Genomic DNA, 15,157 nt, shown 5'->3' on the forward strand with positions numbered 1-15,157 from the left:
TTGAAAATATTCCACTAATTCGTATACCGTGCTTTTTATATGTATAAAAATACTGCAACATTCATAGCTGTATCTTCCAAAGTACGATGTATCTTTGCGAATTCCGTATCTCGATAATACGCTATTGTAGTGGAAAGAGGCATGCTTCGACCACATTGATTTTCTAGTCTACATCTAACTACAATGTACGCGCTAACGTGAAAGTTCTAGTATGCGAAGAAGATTTAAAATAATCTCGACGAGTTTACCATAGGTAATATACTAATACTTCCAATATCAGAGAAAGAAGCTTCTATATTAGATTCATGTTACGTGAACAATATTTTATTATCTAATATTGTACGCGGTATTTTACACACACTCTATTTCGGTTGTTACATTCATGTCAAGTAGCGATTTGAAACCTGTGATTCATAGAATATTCTAAAGAGTAACAGAAAACAATGTCGCCTTAACAAAACATTGATTACAATTGACATGCTGTAACTTGCGACGAACGTTTTGGTATTTGATACTAAAAACAAGGGAGGCATCTTCTGCCATCCTTTGGGGCGGATGTTGAATATTGTACATACGACATTGAGGAAGTTAGGGTTTGTCATTAAGTCAGAAATAATAACAGTACTTCTAACTCGTCTTGTTTTATTAATACCTATATATAATAAGTGAGTTATTATTAATGATATTTAGGTACCCATTGTTTACGATAATACTTTTGTCCCGATCCTGATGTTTTTAGTCCTAATCAATAAACTGAGTACTTTAACTAGCAAGAAATTTATCAAATACGAATGTTAGTCTTTCGTTCTATTCGATGAATCTTGTGATTTCTAGTAGCTGATTACAAAGTGCCATTGAAAATACAGCACATCCAAATAACATGTTAATAGTGATCATAATACTAAACAACTATAAATTTACGATTTTTAAAGCGACATCCAAAAGAAAGAGATTCTTAATTGACTTGAACAGGTGAAGGTAATATGCCGTATTTTCGGGCTTTCTCTATTATACTCATATGTACGGATAGAGGTTTTAAGTGCACACTAATAACTAAAATTTATAGTAATTTCCTAACACATCCATCCTTTCATAGAATAGTAAAAATCCGAAAATGCGATATATTATCTTCATTCATTCATAATTTTGACGAACCAAAAGACTACTTATTGCAAAACAAATTTACGAAAGAAGCAAATGTAGAGTATTTACAAGAGGTCTCTTATTATTTATTTTTTATAGTTATTTGATTTATTGATGCGTTCACTATTAAAGTCTATTCTGTTTTGCCCACATGCGGGTAGTGTAGCGAAGAAATAAAAAACAATGCTATGAATAAGATACAATGAATTTGATTTAGGTTTTCAGACTGTTAGCAACAATATTGAAATGTACTAATGATACTCTACAACGTAAAAAAGTTACGCAAGTAGGACGGTACAGTTGAAAGTTTATCATTATCTTCAATCTTTGCAGCATCTTCATCATATCCGCCATTAATTGTCCACTGTTGAACATAAGCCTCCTCTTTGGGGAGTTTTGACAGTTATTACCACGCTTGGCAGTCGGATGGCAACCGTAGTTAGGCTTTGGAAATATTTTAAGAGGGATGCTGCTGTCCATCCTTCGCTTTTCTTTAGTCAGCTTTTATGACACCCACGGGGTGGCATATTCTATGCGGGTATCACATGGCCAATATATAATAGTTGACAGTTATTAGTATAAAAATAGAAAGATCAAAATATAAGGTAATGACATTGACAATAACATGAAGATGAAATTGAATGAACTAAAGTATAACTATCGAGCAAGAAAAATATACTTTAGTTCAGTTATGTTACTTTTTCTGATAATAACTATAAATAGAAATATGCTAGATAAGTTTTCTTGTTGGAACAGCAGAATAATACAAAAATAACACAAAATAATTACTTCTTTCTATTTATAGAACTTTTCGTATTTTATAGAATCTTCCTTAAAACATATATACCTTCCTTATATTAATATATACATATTTTTGTATCTCCATATATGACTTTGTAAACTTTGTTTCACCTTTGTGAAATGTAACAATTCAACAAAACGAAAAAGTAGAAACAACGGAAATAAAAAAAATAGATACCTGATAAAAATTGTATTTTTATACGAATTCCGTTTGTGCAGGCTTTCTATGGTTAGAAACGTTCTTCTATTTTTTCCTGTATGCATGTATATTTACATATTACCCCTTATATCCGAAGTTTGTGAAGCAAAGAGAGCGACGAGAGATGGTATTTTTTTCCACATTTTCTGCCATATATTGAAAACGACGGCAAGAAAATTATACTTATAAATAATTACTCAGCTTTTTAATGCACAAACGAGCTATTTTATATATTGAAAATTTGTGTAGATACTTTTTTTGAACTCTCTAGCAAACGTATTCAAGAAAATATAATTTTAAATTATTTCCTTGTGTGCGATAAATATCCAAAATTTTTTCAAATTTTTCTTCGATAGCTTTAAAGTTACGGTGATAGATAAACGGACAAAAAACTTATAATAATACACATAATATTACATATAAACTTATAATACTATAAGGGTTCCTTTGCACCTTTTTACCAAAAAAGTTTAAATTTATAATCATTTAAAAAAATAAAACTTTCAAAATTATTATATTTAACATACTTATTTATAGTTTTACATTAATTATACGTCAACATTCGTAATTATTAATGTATATTTATATTATTATATCGAAAAAGATTTTTTTTTAATTTCAGTCGTGTTAGTACTTTACGGATAATGAGTAAATATATGTTAGATAAGTTTTCTTTCTGTAGGGCTAATAGAATATGACAAAAAAATTACCTTCTATTTGGTAATGAACATTTAAATCAATGACCAATTAAAAAATATATACAGTTTATGACTTCATAATTTTACATCAATAATATGTTAATATTCACAACTATTAAATATTCGACATCATGTAATAAATTTATTAAATAATAATTAAACAATAAGTGATTTATTAAATGAAATATAAATTAGAAATTAATTAAACTGTGATTAAATTCTTTTACTAATTAATTAAATTACAAAATAAATTAAATTATACACAAATCAATTTACAATTAAATTAAGCTTCGTGACTATGGGCCACGAATTCCTCAACATATAGAACGTCTTTTCAATAAACCAACGCTTTAATTTTATTTCAAACGATATCAAACTGAGAGCAGAGGTAATGTTTCCAGGCAATTATGTATAGATGGCTCTATCACACGAGTTCAAGATTTTGTCAAGGTGCGTATCACAGCTAAAAGGTTGGCTGCAATTGCAAGTGTGATATTCATACTTTATAAAATGCTTTCAGTTAAATTCCACATATATCGCTGTTTGGAATTCATATTATAATAGCATGTAGTGTCAGAATATATGTCTAACATTAAACATAAATAGAGTCATTTATTGTACCTCAATGTGAATCGACCAAGAGTATTTCAGTCAATATGATTTCTAGTTTTGGGAGAATTTGTTTACGTGTATAAAATAGAAATAAAATTTAGTAAATGTTTATATTTATATAATATTACAACACTGTATACAATATTTTACATCAATTCGGATCCTATTAAAATAAAACCGGTCAACTATGAGTTGAAACCAGACGTCGTGGGTTCCATACATATACTCGTAATAATTTTTAAATAGTAGTTTGCTGAAGCACTTTCGGAAGCCAGCTAATTCGAATGATTGGAAGTCGTCGATTTTGCGCGTAAGATGATTGGTCTAATCAATCATCTAATAAATCAGTACGTAGACGCGATTCAGAAGGGATATCGGTTTATAGTTCTTCAATAGGATATTGTCACTCTTCTTGAAGAACAGGACTACCACATTTCTGCTCCACACCTCGGGCGTAATACCATTATGGATGACAAAATTAAATAGCCTATGAAGGACTACAAGTACCGGTTTTCCACCCACTCTCAGAAGCTCTGTTGTAATTTCGTTCTCCCCCGGTGCCTTGCTGTTTTTAAGTTACTTAGCTTAAAAACGGCAAGGCATCGGGAGCCATTTCAACTTCCTGTCAATTGACGCCCGGGATATTATCGGTAAAGTGTCAGGTGACTTTAGCTCTTTGGTTGTTATTTGCATTGGTATGTGGTGTTAACAATTTTGTGTACAGTTGTCCACAGAATTTCTCAATCTCACTTAAAATCTCTGATGTGGCGAAATTTATATAACGGATGTCGGTCTTCAATTTTGTTAGTTGGCTTCACCTAATAGCTAAATCTCTGGCGAACACTTTGGAGTCTAGATGAATATATATGTATTAGATAAAATGACCTTATGTATTTTTTTCTTATATTAAATAATAATAGAGTAATAATAAGGACCATAAAAATGATTAAAAACCAGACTGTCAAATTAATATTATTTGTGACTTTTTTTTAATAATTTCTAAAAGACTATTATAGTAGTTTCTTGTAATATTATATATATGTATTTCTTTCTAAATAAGAGTTCTTGTTTGAAGTTTGTGACTTTAGTAATTTCGGAGATATGGTGGATTCGAGATATACTCTTATATTTTTGTTAAGTCACAGCATAAGAATAATTAAAAATAGTATTTTTTTTAATAGGCAAATGAAGCTCCATCACATGTTATTTTATATATGCTAAGCTTTTTTTGAAATTTATAGCACCAATTTAGACCTTCTAGCGGAACTAAATAAAAATATTTTAATTAATTTTGTACAAAACATATTGCAAAGAGTAGTATAGTTTTAAGTAGTTGCTGATATATACAACTATTAAAATCGTATGGAAGGAAAATTGCACATTAAGTATTATTTTATATATTTTCGGACCAGAAAATTAAAAAATAGCGACATATACAATTATAATGTATCACTCACTTTAAAGTTCCAAATGTAAGTAATATGTATTCAGCAATGTGTAGCATTCCATTTTTAATAATTATGATTAAGGTTTTTTCATGATAATGATGATGTTGATGGATGATATATTCATTATTTTATTAGAAACATAAAATAATAAATATATGCCTGTTCATAATGATTTTATGATCTAAGCAATCACCCGAAAAGGAAAAAGTGGATTCGACGCGAGAGAAGCAGCAGTAAATAGTTATAACAATCTATCTTTTTACTTATAACATTATATCTTTATATAGGTTACGTCCATTTACTTTCTGCTTATAAATTTTATAAATAAATAAAAGGTAAAATGGAAGGCCATTGACAAGATGGATGGACCGAAATACGGTATTTGTAAGGAAAAAAAGATGTAAATATCAAGCTGTCTGACTGACGGGGAAACGTGACAGGACAGGAGGATAAGAGGGTACTACTAACTTTGATTAATACAGTGGTAATATTTTGTGCAATATTAATAATAATATTATAGTAACTAAACGAGTATATATTAATAATATTATTTAGGAAGAAGTTTTACCCGAGTCAACTAAGAAATAGGAAAACTAATACGCGTGACATAGACTCGTAAGATCCTAATTAGGCTGACACTAAAAACTAGTCAGTATAAAAATTGTCAACAAAGGAAAAAAAAATTAGATTACGACTACTTTTGGCGTAAGGTACCCTGATCCCGTTATCTAACCAAAGAGCTCGAGGGTGTCAATTCCATACAGCAGACTCGTGCAGGGGAGAAGGGATTGTTAGTAATGGACACTAAGGGCCCAATTGCTAGCAATATAAATCGATCATCCAGATCGTCCTCCATGATGTTCCTCCTTGAAACCATCGTGTTGAATTCCAGGCCTATTCATCACGATATGTTAATCAACCTGCCTTTTCACTATTACTATATATATATACATATTACTATCATTGCTCACTGGTACCCTGCCGACGTATATTGTATTGGGTTAACATTTTATTATTATTTATTAAAAAAATTATAACGGTGCACTGCATACCCATGATTTGAGCCATTAGGTTTACAAACCCTAACGAGCACCGCTTATATGGTACTGACGGGACGTCATGTCTACCTATTTGAAGGTTCGCTTGGCGTAATATATTTACTGTGTAGTAGCGCACACTGTTGGCTCGTTTGATTTTCAAAGTTGTCACTATAGCGATGTAAAATTATTAAACAAAATGTTCGATTTAATCAAAGTTACATTCAAGGATTTGTTTATTCTTCGTTTATGTAAATCTATATCGATTTGGATATTTTTAAACTACGCTTTATTAGTAGGTATGGTGGGGTGAAGGGTCGATTTGCGAAATAAATAAATAAATGTAACAGATATATATATACGAGGTTTGTCCGGAAAGTACGTATAAAAGTTTTTTAAAAATTTTATTTTACAATTATTCAGGTAAATCAATTTTATCCCCTTCAAAGTACTCCCCCTGTGACATAATGCACTTGTGCCAACGCCGTTTCCACTGTGAGAAGGCTCCTTGAAAGTCCTCTGGTTGTAGGTTTCTCAGCTGCCCCGTCGTAGCTTTTTTTATCTCATTTATGTCCCCCAAATGCCGCCCCCGAAGTACCAATTTGGTTTTTGGGAACAAGAAGAAGTCACACGGGGCCAAATCCGGCGAATAGGGGGGGTGTTCGGTCACCGTAATGGAATTTTTACTCAAAAACTCACGGACAACAAGAGAGGTGTGGGCAGGGGCATTGTCGTGGTGAAGAATCCAACGCCCCTCTCGCGCCAATTCTGGACGAACTCGTGCCACACGAGCTTTGAGGCGTCTGAGCACATCGACGTAGAATTTTCCATCAACTGTCTGGCCTGGAGGGACGAATTCTTGATGGACAATCCCCCGAACATCGAAAAAAACAATCAACATTGTCTTGACATTTGAGCGGGATTTTCTTGATTTTTTTGTTCGTGGTTCCCCGGATGTCTTCCACTCTTTGCTTTCACGGCCATTCTTGCCGAGTTTCGAGAGAAACTTGATTACGACGCGCTGCTCTTCAACGGAAGCGGGCTCCATGCCGACGGGGTTTCGTTAAGAGGTAACTTCACAGATGGCGTGACAAGCCAGTTCGCACCGCACGGCGGTCAGACCAGAACTGAAGCATTGTTAGGGACATAAGGAAGGGGTCCTGCGCTTACCTGGCCTCCCCACTCCTCTTTCTCGCATTCCAGAACACTTTTATACGAACTTTCCGGACAGACCTCGTATATATATATATATATATATATATATATATATATATATATATATATATATATATATATATATATAAAGCAAACTGCTACGTCCATCATAAAGAAAACAATTTTTTTTTATTAACACGGGGCAAACAAGCATACAGCTTACCTGGTAAGTGATTACCGCCGTCCACTCCCCGCCCATCACTAGAAGCACTGTAGCTGTGCTGCAAACCTTTTAAAAGGAATATGCTCTTTTCTTTAAGGTTATGTATCGGTTTGGAAATACGGCTGATGAGAGTTGATTTTAAAGCATGGTTGTGTGTGGAATAAAGAGCCTTGAAAAACTGATGGTGGAGTACTGCCACTCATCCAGATGGTTGGAATGAAACTTTAGTTTGTGGCAGATTGTACGGTGGTGAAAATTAGCAGGAGGTATCAATTCGAACAATTCCTCAGGACACTTCCCATGATATATTTGATAAAAGGTACGTAGAGATTGCAACATCTTTACGCAGTTTCAGTGGGTCGAGTCGGATAGTAAGGCGCTGATCATCAATAACTCGTGTGGCCTGACTCTGAATGCGGACCAAAGGAAGAAACTGGTATGGTGTCCATTGGTGAGAACAGCATTCCATATCTGGTCGATTGATTGATTATATCATAGTGACATAGTCGTGAAAATATCTTTTTTTTACCTATCTTCATGCCAATTCCCTTGCAGGGTAGGCAGAGAGATCAAAGTGCTAATGACTTCTATTTTTACATATATTATTCGATACCCGTACTCATAACTCGACTTTCTTCTGAAAAAAGAAAAAAAAACACGGGCTATCTGATCTTAATAGGTTAGTCTAGCTCTCCCCCGGTATCAATCCTCATTCGCATTGTACACCTGTTTCGGCAACTTTTCATCGGGCTTTTTTCCACTGCCCGAACAGGTTTACTTGATAAATGATACATATTTCAAATTATAAAAATATAGCGACGTGCTCTCTGCCGTCTATTTGTTTGTATGAGTCATTCATTAACAGTGCTTTACTTGTCTTTATGAGACAGCTTTTCGACGTTTTCTATTTTACACGAAAATGAAATGCAATTATTATAAATTCCAAGATTTTGGCTAAAGTGAATCATTTAATTTACTGCACATGTTTTTAACGTAATACATGATCTTATTAGTATGTACTAGTTTATTACTATACATACTCGCGACTTCATTTAAGCCTAATATTAAAGTCATTAATAGAACATGTGCATATTTATGTAATTACATGGAGAAAGAATAAACGTAGCAGAATTTAATTCATTGCGTAATGAAATATAAATATTGAGTGAAGTAATCATAGTTTATTTACTCTAAATATATATTCGCCACAGCTACTTACATCAACTAGTTATCTATTTCTCCTAGGAGTTCTAGTTTTCATATATATACTTATATTTATATTTTTATATAATATTCCATAAAGCCACATTCCACAAGCCATATTAGAAATTATATTGTACCTATATAGAAGTATATTATTATAATATGATTATTTCATACGAAAAGATAAGTACAGTCATAAATACATTACATAAATATTTATTTCAATACATGAAATTTTACCGTGTAACGCACTGCATCGAAGTAAGGCATCTAAGATGCAGGCAATATTGCGATACTTATTTTTTACGTGAAGTAGTTCTAGAATCATTGATAACTGTGATGTGTTTTGTAATCATCTTAAAAAAATGTTTTTATCCTAACACCACGGGTCCAAGGTCTTTGTAGCGAATGGTATAAATGAATAAGACCTCCAGATTTGATTATAATATTACTAGGTCTTCCTCGCGGCTTTGCCCACTTAAATTAGTATACAAAGTATCCTATTTCTTAATTTATGATATAACATACCCGTGTAACCAAATTTCATTCACCTCCGGTAAGTCGTTTTAGCGTGATTGAGTAACAAACATTCAAATATCTTTACAGACTTATATATTTCTAATATTAGTAGGATCTATGTTTTACTATATTTCGTCAGAGGTATAATTGGTATTTTTTCGATGAACTTTATCCATTTATTATTTTTAAAGACAATAGAAATATTGTCTTGTTAAAAATTAAAGTTGGAATGACTGATGAACTTTTATTCCGTTTTCTAGCGACTGAATAAATTTACATAGAGTTCATAAGTAAGAGTTTATTCTCGTTCTTAGCCTGTCGCTCTCAACGTAGTCAGAAAGCAATAAAAAAATTAAAGTTAGAACAGTAACAATTTCACCGGTCACGAATACGGTATAAAGCTTTAGATCTAGTGACTAAACAAAATTCAATTTTCGTCATGACATTGCTTCACTTGTTGAACGTTGTCGGAGAATAGGGCGGGGGCTATATGCAGTATATATCTACCTGTATACGTACCAACTTACCTTTCAGTACCTATACATTTACAATCGTCGATTCTATATGACATTTTCAGTATAACGTAATACGGTACGGTATGTTATTCTTGATTTGACGGAACCTACTACGGACGGACGGAACGAAGGGTATTGAAATGAAAACAGGATTTGCTGCATAAATTTCTACTGGATTAAGAATTAAAATGTTTTTATAGGATTGTTGGCTGTTTGTGTCTCATATCTTATTCAGCTATTAACATACTTAGTGATACGATTATTATTAAAAGATTTTACATTTATATTATCTTAAAAATCATTATAATATTAACAGCTAACTGTCCATTGCTGAATAAAGGCCTCTCCCTATTGGGGGGTTTAGCCAGTAGTTGTCACACTTGACAGGCAAGCTAGCAACCGCAGTTAGGTTTTGGTGATGTTTTAAAATGGGCGCTCCCGGCCATCTCTTAACCAATCTCTTAACTAATATTATAAATGTGAGACTGAGTTTCTTCGTTTGTTACTTGTTAGCACCTTAATGGCTTAACTAATTGCTATGAAATTTGGTATATACGTACTATATAGGATAGATAAGGTTATAGACTCGACTAGTGAACATATTCCAATCACGTAAACGAAGTCGAGTATAAGCCAGTACTTCCATAAAAATGAAAATGACGCCACATGTCCTGCTCTGTTATATATAATTTTTATAATTTTACCTACTGTATTGACAGAACAACAACATAATAATTATATGTCACGTCCATTCTTTATAATTTTAATTTCATTGCAAGTGACAAAGGAAAAAAAAAACAAAATACGCCAGTGCCTACAAAAGGTGTTTTATTTTTCTTAAATTAGAAATATGTCATGTTCATTCTACTTAATTTCCAAGATGTTACTGTAAGTGGCAAAAGAAAAAAACAAACACTATACCAGATCACGTGGCCATTAAGTTGACCTAATGCGTTTCATGATTCCTAAAATTAGAAATATGTCATATCCACTCTTTAATTTCTAGGTTGTCACTTTAAGTGATAAAGAAAAAAGCAAAATACACGAGTATAAGATAATAATATACTAGACTACATGGTTCGATATGTTGTTTTAAAGTTTCATGATTCTTGAATTTAAAAATATGTCGTGTCCACTCATAACCGTCGTTATAAGATCTTTATAAATCTTTAAGACGCGAAGAAGTAACAAACAAATAAACTCATTTTCACGTATATAATATTAGTAAGAATTTTTCACTTTGCAATCTTCGCAGAAAAAGAGGGGATGACTTTTTTACATTTTTTTATTATAAGTTGAAAACTTCAGGGTATAAAAGTCAGTTTTAAAATATAAAAATAAAGCCCTTTCATAGGATATTTCACTTGGAATAGTAGGTCCAATTTAAAATTTGGAGTACTTCTTTTAAAGAAAATAACAAACAGTATAATAGTTAAAATAGGTTTATAGAAGGTTTTAGTTTTGATAATAAGGAAGTATATCTTAGTATAGGTAGATGCTGGAATAAACGGACGGACAGACAGACAAAATCGCATTGTAAGAGTACCTATGTACTTTTTGGTATGCAACCCGAAATAACGAAAACTCGACTATAAGAATGAAAAGAGAACTACGTCCAGAAATCTACACATCCTTTCAGCAACATAGAAAATACCATACGAAGCGAGTCCTTGATCGATAACTACATAAACTAATAATAAATGCTAATGGAAAATACAGCGACCTTAATAGTCGGCAGCCGTGAACGTTATTATGAGTAAAATACATCTATTTTTTTGAAGCATGCTATATAGCTCCCTTTTTTATTATAGCATGTCATGTGACCATAGTATTCTGAGAGAACATAGACACAATATGGTCCATGAATACAATCAACCGAACAAGGAATAATGTACTCTCAACGGTTGTCCGCACTATGCTGGCTCACTAAGCTTTTTTGAACGATCCGATATGTTTGAAAGATCCGAGGTTATAGAAATAAATTAATTATGCAAATTTTTTAGGCATGGTGCAAAGAGTTTTGTAAGTGCCGGATATAAATATCACATCACTATGATTTAAACTACCCAGAAATTTCCATCAGAACTAAGTAGACTGTTAATGGTCACAATATTGTTAGTTGAAGTGAAAATGTTTTCCACGAGAACAATTTTTTATTATTATACTCCTTGTGAAGATGAGGTGGCAATAAATGAGTCACAGAGCTCGAAGAACCGACACCAGATGGGAAAGAAAAATTCTTGAATGTTGGCCTCGTACGGGCAAACGCAGTGTAGGACGACCCCCACTTAGGTGGAGTGACGACTATAACTGTGTTGCGGGAAGTCAGTGGATACAGGTAGCTTGAGAATAATCCTTGTAGCAGTTTATAGGGAGGCTTATGTTTAGCTGTAGACAAAGGCTGATATGATGATATTTCTTATAATCTTATTAAGGTTTTGTGTTAAATAGTGTCTTGTCAACTATTAACGCTATAGATTTAAATTTACGAATTGTTATAACTATTGGTGGCCCTCACAGATTGAAATGGATATAATATTAGTTGTTTACGAATAGCGATTTAAAAACAGTTCTCTCAAATAAATAAATGTACAAAACACATAAAGTAGATACACCTACATCAAGCACCCCATATTGTTGAAATTCATTTATACATATATGTAGTGGCTATTTTCAGTAGAGCTTAAAAAAGTAATTAAATTTTGTTGAGATTATAACAGTAACACTCTCTAAATGAAATTAGTAACAAAAAGAAATATTCAATCCATCAATCGATTTTATATTTGTTCTATTATCGGACATCAGCAGACTGTGTTAAGGTCAGATCATAATAACAAATAATTTTTATTTAAATAAACTTAATAAGTGTTTTTTAATGAATCTACCGCCCACTTTAGAATGCCACTACAGCTGAGAAGAACGGACAAGAAATACAGCTATTTATTTTTTTCAAATAAAAGTTAAGTTTACAATAAAAAAATATGAAAGGATACAATGATTATCACAAACTTTGTATTAATAAAAAGATAGGAAATAAAAAACTATAAAGCTATAATCAATCACAGTGTTTTTGATCAGACCAGTTCTTACTAGAAGCACCCGTTTACGAGTATGGGGCCCGTTATCATTGTCTTCAACAATATTATGGGTAATCCAATGACCCGGTGCATTACGCTGCCAAATCAGTTATTAGTTTATTTAAATCTTTATTAAGTACTATTTAAACAGATTACACACAAATTTTTGTTGTGTCGTGTTAAATTTTATGGGCATTCCTAACATTATGTTGTCAAGCTTAAGGTGACGGGGCCGCGACGTTAAGGCGGCGAACCGTAATGATGACTAGTAGGGAACTCTGGAGAAGTTTACAAATTAGTACTAGGTACTTGCTTTGTACGTATACTGGCGCGACGCTGAAGCATACGCTTTGCTTGCTGTGGTTATATAAAGCTTATGCTCTTACCACAGACATATATAAACAATGTCAAGATATAATAACACCGATTCTGAGACGTCTTTTCTCTAAACCTAGATATTTACCTAATATTTTTATTTTAAATTCACAATTGGGAATTAATATGACGTGATCATAGGTAAATAGTAGATACTCTTACATACCTAATTAATTTATTTATTTTTGATTTGATCAATATCAACTTCCTTTAGTTTACGGAAAAACACAATAACTACGTTATATGAACTGAGGTGAATATAGCAATTACGAGTAAGGTCAGGATTATCCGTTAGGCAGTGTAGACAACTACCTAGGGTCTACCCATTGGTAGCAAGGCCCGCGCCCCGATAAAAATTTTTGTTAAAGAAATATTCTTTAGCATAAATTTACATGTAAAAATTTGTACTTAATAATTCCTCAGTATTATTGTATTTTTTTTTAAATTACATTGTTGTATTTTAGTATATTTTGTAAGGAGTTAAAAGTATGTACAATAGCACTTTTTTTATTTTTAGGGCCCCGAGATAATTAATTCGGTTCTGAGTAAGATATTTCAATTCAGATTACCGTATAATTTATATTAAGTAAAAATTAAATAATATAACTATTTTATTATCGTCAACAATAGATAATTAATTTATATCAATGTTTTTCTATAGTCTACATCGTTTTATATCAGGTTGGTATGTAACATTAATAAAATCCCATTGAGCTAACATCGTCCTCGGAATCTCATTAGCTTTGTAATATTCTTCGAGCCACGAAAAATAAGCTCCAAGAAAATAGGAAATCGAAGTTTTATTATAATAATATTCCTTTTTGATAATAGTAGCAGGAACACATATTACTATCTACTAATATTATAAATGTGAAAGATTGTACAGATGTTTGGATATTTATTATTCAGTCACGCTTAAACGACTGGACGGATTTAAATGAAATTTGGTACAGGTAGGTGGAGATTTTTAGTTAATTAAATATATGCGCAGTTATAATTATAGATTTAATTAAATTAAATCACAAAACAATCAGAGTAAGCAAGTACATTACAGAGAGAGCGTGAAACGGAAGTGAGTGACGCGACACTGGTGACAGAACAGGTCAAACAAAATACGTTAAATCTAAGAGATGTCACACATCACATTTACGAATATATTTATTGTATAAGTTTACAAAGAATGCGTACTGTTATATATATATCCAACAGTAGGTACCAAATATTCTACTTTAGTAAATAGGATACTTTAAATACTAATGCGCGTGTGAAACGCAACGAGAAACAGCTGATATGCTCGTTTTGGGGTGTTCATAATATATATATATATATATCATATATATAAATATGTGTTTTAAATTTCATTTCAATAGCATTAGTTGTTGCTCAGATATAACAAAGGGCATTGACTTATATGAATATATTATATTAATGCAGGTCCAGGTAAATTAAACAAAAATACTGTATAATTAAAATAATTTCTTTATTTAAATTATAATTTATTGTACACAAAGATTACATTATTATAATTTATTTTAAACAAACATGTACAAAAGGCGAGTTTAACTCTGAGAGTTCTCTTCCAGCAAATCCAGAGAGGAAAGGAGCATTAATTACCAGCGGGCTGTGTGTGTACTATGTACATATGTCGGTACGTACAGTACAATGAAAAGAAGAAACAGTATGGTTGTGGTGTTTCTATTAAAAAATATGCTTATTTAAGTACACTAGTTTATAACATTTAAATATACGTACAAAGTACACAGCTATCTGTATAGGATAATAAATATGTATCTATAATAAAACCTACATAAGCAAAATATTTCTACCTAAAAAAACGCAACTGTACCCTGCGACTTTTATTGCGTAGCATAATAACTGCTAGTTTATGATAAAAAAATTAAATCTTAAAGTTAAACGGCAGTGATTAGGATTTTATGATAGGTATTTTGCACACGGAAGAAATCGTTTCACAAATTTGTTTGATATTTGGAAATAATGTCAAACGTTGGATGTTGGGTTCTAAGAAGTTCTGGGAAAGATAGATATGCCGATTGTCACGATCTTTATAACAGCAACGGTTTAAAAATGTATCTGGCTGGCCCAATAAGGATTATAGATGTGATCATATTTTTTTATATAGTATTATACTATT

The sequence above is a fragment of the Galleria mellonella genome, unplaced genomic scaffold (genome assembly GCF_026898425.1).
Source record: "Galleria mellonella isolate WM207_F2 unplaced genomic scaffold, CSIRO_AGI_GalMel_v1 utg33, whole genome shotgun sequence".
In the NCBI taxonomy this organism is placed as follows: Eukaryota; Metazoa; Arthropoda; class Insecta; order Lepidoptera; family Pyralidae; genus Galleria; species Galleria mellonella.